General features: G+C 36.9%; 1 pseudogene; it reads right to left on the reverse strand.

Annotated features, from left to right (window-relative positions):
* LOC102492489 (nucleolin-like) overlaps positions 1-6000 on the reverse strand; it is a 28312-nt pseudogene that overhangs the window by 17846 nt on the left and 4466 nt on the right.

The raw sequence follows: 6000 nt of genomic DNA on the forward strand, positions 1-6000 counted from the left end.
AGAACTACAGCACATGTCTGAACTATGATTGGTATTGCATCTGCACCTTTTTCTAAGTACAGAGCATGTTTTTATTCCCACCCTGATGTCAGTACACAGTTGTACTTCCTCCTTATTTTCTCAGTTTATATAACTGCTTCTCAGTTCATCTTACTAAAACATACTGTATCAATATCCAGATATATCAATGTTAGCAAATATAGACTAAGTCTCAGCTTTCATAGGCAATAATGAAAATTACTTTAGGAGGGGATATATAAAATACTGTATTGCTCTCTTGTCACCCACTGTGTAGTCCATGCTCATACTACACTTCAACCACTCCCTAACTGTTTTCATTAAATAATAGGATGCATGCCAAGAGCTAACACAAGGCCTCCACTAGAACACCCAGTCTGTACCAGTCAGAATCAAGATGGTGCCTGGAACTACTGCTTAACCTTTAATCTCATACCCTCAAGGTACTACAGTGGCATGCTAGGAGACATACTACTAATGCCATGACTGATAACAATCTCCATTGTTCTGTCTGGAAACCACGCTTATAAGGAGAAAAGGGAGGTAGGGTTTGAAATTTCAGGAAATCTCTGCCTTTTTCAGAAAAGCGCTAACTATTTCTCCCCTCTCTTACCTTATCCCATACCCTTATTACCCTTAAACTCGGAGTCCTCCTTTTGGGGCTATTTCATTAGAAAATAATTAATAGCCAAGCTGTAGGGGTAAAGGTGCACACAAAGGTTTGACAGATGCTGAGGGAAAGCTCCTCGTCTAAGTTGAGAGACGTCCAACTGAAAATAGAGTTGTGTGGAGGATGTTCTTTGCTTAAGCCATTGTCATGTTCAAGTTAGGGACCCTGTCTCAGAAAGGTGACAAAGGGATCACAACACCCACAATCGGTAACTGTACAGCATTCTGGTGTTCTATTAAGGCCTTTGGTGTGTATCTCTTTGTTTTTTTGTTTTGTTTTGTTTTGTTTTGTTTTTCTTTTTGGGAACTACTTTAAACCTGTTTACTTCTTTTTCCCCCCACTTGAGGAGGGGGAAATTCAAAGACACTAGGGAACTTGCTTTTGTAACTCAGGTCCAACTGATTCTGGTTAAATAAGAAAACATCTCAGAATTAAATCCTAAACTCATCTGAAACAGAAATGGAAAAAAAAAAAAAAGGTTAGGGCCTGTCAACTCTCAGTGGCTAGGTGGCTATATTCATATAGCTGATCATGTGGTTCAAGTCCTGACCCAGTGGCTTGAGAAACATGCTGAGTATGTGTTAGTGTGCCCAAAATCCTGAAAGGAGAGAACAATAGAGGAGGGGGGATTGTGGTATGGTCATGTCCCACTGGAAGCGGACTCTATCACTTTATTCTTTCTCTCTCTCTCTCTCTCTCTCTCTCTCTCTGCCTCTTTCAAGTAAGCATATGCACTTGTAGTAATTTATATTTTTAATTGGTAAAGAGCTTTTTTAAGAAACCATACTGGGAACCAGCAGTTAGCGTAATGGCTATGTCACTGGACTCCCATGTAGTCGACCAAGGTTCGCGTCCCGGACCCGGTGGCTTAAAACTCATACTGGGCACGTGTGCATGCGTGCCCAAGATCCCAAGAGGAGAATGGAGGAGAAGGGATTGCGGCGTGGCCATCCCCCCTGGGGGGTGATTTCTCGCTTTCTGTCTCTATGTCTCTCTCTGTCTGTCTGGCGAGCGCATGTGCCCTATAGCTAAAATCTCTCTGAAAAAAAAGAAACCATACTGCTATTAAGTTGTGAGAGGTTTCATTTGTTCATATATGTTTGGATAAGTTTTGAAGAATACATGAAAAAGTAAAGTGTGAGTTAATATTTGGTGCAGAGTTTTCTGAAATCTATGCATAGTTTTTTCATAATAAATACTTTCCATGATATTTAAACACCCCTCTTATATATGATTATATCTGTTTGCATGTGTGTACATGTAGCACAGTGTACGTTAATGTCTATACGGTTAAAGTCTTTAAGGAATTTTATTCAAATTGGCTTATAATTAAATAAGAGCCTTCATGTAAATTAGTTCAAATGATTTTCACTACTTAAGCTAATCTTTGATAAATAAGCTCATTTTAAATTTGTAGTTAAAATAACAACAAAGATATTTTCACAATCTTTAGCATGTATTTTGTCTAGGGATCCACTAATAAAACAACCTCATATTCACTTAATACCATAGGTTTAATGATAACAGATTTCTGGGTTACCAGCAACTGCAGGTAGAATAACATGCTATGAAAATAGTTAATAGACAAAGAAATGAGTTATTATCTGTTGAATATAACTTTATAGTATTGTCAATTGGACTGGTGAGAAATGTACACATGTTGAAATATTCACTTTGCAAGCTAAACGTGATTGAATGTATAAAAGACATTGAAATAAAAAATAGAAAAATTAATAACTAGATTTTCTTGGTATCTTTTGGTTTTCATAGGTAGCAAAGGTATATGGTTTTGAAAATAAAATAGGTGACTATAAGTAGGGTATTTATAAGTAAACTTCTCAAGTAATTTAAGGTCTTAAAGTTGTGCTATATTAAACTAATAAGTATTCTTAGAATGTCAGAGTAATCTTTGAATAAGTTAAAATGTTTTGACTAGCATGAAGATTAAAGCTTTCCACTTTGGGTTTTTTAAATTTTGAGTTCGTTAATAAGATTGTTTTGCTCTACATTGAAAAGTCTATTAAGAAAGCACATGGTTTCAAAATTATAAGATGCATATTCATAAGCCATTAGTATATGAAAATTCAAAATTGCTTGCTTCTGGGAATTAATGTTACAAAGAGTTTAAAATTCTGATTAATGTATAGATATAGTTAACTCTACATGCAAAGTTAAAAGAAAATTAAGGGTTTTCTTTGTTTTTGTTGGTTTTCTATGAGATAAATTATAAGCAATAGAGAAGAATGTGTTCTTTAGGGGTTGGCCAGTGATGTGATGGTTATGCACTGGGTTCCCAAATGGCTGACTACAGCCAAGTCCCAGACCGAGTGGCTTGAAAATCATGCCAGGCCTGTGTGCATGCATGTCCAAAATCCCAAGAGGAGAATGGAGGAGAGGGGATTGCAGTGTAGATGTCCCACGTATAGGATAACTTTTCACTCTCTTTCTCTCTGTCTGTTTCTCTACATTGAGCACATGTGCCCTATGGCAAAATAAATAAATAAATAAGTGTGAATTAGGCCAACAGGTGGCATAGTGATTATAGTGCTAGACTTCCACATAGCCAACTGCAGCTCCAGTCCTGGACCTGGCAGCCTGAAAATAATGCCAGGCACATGTGTCTGTGTGCCCAGAATCCCAGAAGCAGAATGGAGGAGAAGAGATTGTGATGTGCCTTTTCCCCTGGGACAGGGGTGGGCAGATCTCTCACTTTCCCTTTCTTCATCTCTCTCTGGCAAGCACACATACCATAGCAAAAACCTAAAAATAAATAAATAATAAAGACATCTTAAAATAATAATAGCTTTAGGTCTAAATCACGTTATTTCAGGTGATTTCCAGAAATAAACTTATAAAAACGGTAAACAAGGTAGAAAAAAACAGTAAAGAATAAAAAAGGAAAATGTGAAAAGAAAGTTGTAAGCATTAAGATATATTTTTGGTAAGAAATATTTAAAAAGGAAACAAAATGTTTGTATAGGACAAAATTTCTGTGGTAAAGTTTTTGTCCTAAAGAAAAATTGGTGGATTATATCTAGAATGGAGAGAAGGGAAAAACAGACAAATACTGCAAGTCCAAAGCAGGTTTAAAGTTTGAGTTATGTTTGAAAAGTTCTGAGAAAGTGTTGCAAAGATCAATAAGGATAATTTTATGAAAGATACTTTGTATATGACAAGTTGACTAGAACTTTAAAAAAAGAAAAACAGACACTTTTAAGTTTTTCTAAAAGTTAAAGAGTTATTTTTCACTTGAGTTAAAACAACAAGGTTTTTTTGTGTAGAGTCTGGGGGAAGGCAAAAGAATCATGGCGGAACCTTTCCCACAGGTGGGAACCTTCCCACCTTCTGCATCTGGCGAGTGGCAACCAAGGGGCTCTCCGGTCTTGTGCCTTTGGCGCACCCGCCACCAGTTGAACAGAAACATAGTCTCCCATTGGCAGGGACAGGATGCCATAACACTGTGGCAACCGCTCATTGGACAAGGGCCCTTATTAGAGAATGAGTATCAATCCTTTGGGTGTGACTCCCCCCACCTCTGTTCAGACTCGGGGACTTCACCTGAGAGTTTTTCACAGAATAAATTTTATTGGCTTTGCTAAATCCCGAGCCTGACTCTGGTTCTTCCATCTTTGCCGCCTCTGACTCTGCCACCAATCCTAAGTCTGGCCTAACACCTTGAAGTACAGATATGCTCTCAGAAAAAAATAAAAAATAAACTGCAAGGGGTTTTTATTTAGATCTTCCTAACTTGCCTAAAAATCAGAGTATTGCATGCTTCATGATTGTGGTTTTTGGACTTTTGATTACTTAGGAAAACAGATTTTAAATAGTTAAACTTTTTTAACTATATAATGTTTAATATTTGATCTTAAAATAGTTTATCAATTTGGTTAAATAAGTAACTGTTGTTTCACAGTAACCTTTGATCCTGTTTTGATCAAATGTTACAAGCCTTTTGACATCTTTAATGGTCATTGTCAAAACTAAATTTTAAATTAAGTATTTTTTACCTAAAATTTAACTTTAGGGTTATCCAGTTGGGCCATGGAAAACCTGATGCATTTCTCATTTTATAGAGGCTAATTTGATTTATCAATTTGTATGGAAAGTACTGTCAATTAATAAAGTAATGCTGTATCCTTTAAGGTTGTATTTACATAAATATTATAGATACAAGTGTTCCCAAAATCATGTAAAATTTGTAAAAGTATTATAGTCATAATTCTGGTTCTTATCTTGAAGTTCTCTAGGCAATAGAAATAATGGAATTTCTTTATCGATTATATTATTGTAATGAACTGCCATCAAGTTATTAATTATAGCTATTTCAAGTTTTTGTCATCCACAGTTCCAAAATTACTTTCCATGGAAAAGATTCCAACAAGCACTTTTGAAAATGGTTCCTGAAATGGGCAAATGAGCTAAACAGACAACTCTCCAAGAAAGACATACATGGGAACCAGCAGTTAGCGTAATGGCTATGTTGCTGGACTCCCACGTAGTCGACCGCGGTTCGTGTCCTGGACCCGGTGGCTTAAAACTCACGCCGGGCGCGTGTGCGTATGTGCCCAAGATCCCGAGAGGAGAATGGAGGAGAAGGGATTGCGGCGTGACCATCCCCCACTGGGGGGTGATTTCTCGCTTTCTGTCTCTATGTCTCTATGTCTCTCTCTGTCTGTCTGGCGAGCGCACGCGCCCTACAGTGAAAATCTCTCCCCCCACCCCCAAAAAAAGAAAGACATACAAATGGCGAAAAAACATAAAGCATATGAAAAAAATCCTCAACATTTCTTATCATAAGGCCAATTGTAGATACTAGAGACAGTATAGAAGGGGCTGGGTAACAGAGGGTGGGTAATAGAGGTGGGAAGGAGGAGATCAGGGAAACAAATAAACAAAACGTTTAATAGATACAAAAATGAAAAGTTATCTGTTGATGATAGTGTAGATGGTAATGTCTTCAATTTGACTAATATGCACCATATCCATGCTGAGAAAACCCATGTTGTCCACTGTAAAAATGTATAGTGATTAAATGTAAATTTAAAAATTAATAAATAAATAAATTAAATTAAATGTTCCAAAAAAAAAAAGAAAGAAAATGGTTCCTGACAAAAGTAGTAGGTTGATTACAGGAAAAGGCAAAGAAAAGGCAGCTTTGGAGCTTCCTGGGAATAGCCTAAGTTCCCAATTTTGCCACAATACCCCCCTCCTTTTTTTTTTATTTTTTTTTTTTTTGGAGAGGTTTTCTCTATAGGGTGCGTGCACTCACCAGACAGACAGAGAGAGACATAGAGACAGAAAGCGAGAAA

Source organism: Tupaia chinensis, unplaced genomic scaffold (genome assembly GCF_000334495.1).
Source record: "Tupaia chinensis unplaced genomic scaffold, TupChi_1.0 Scaffold000085_1, whole genome shotgun sequence".
NCBI lineage: Eukaryota > Metazoa > Chordata > Mammalia > Scandentia > Tupaiidae > Tupaia > Tupaia belangeri.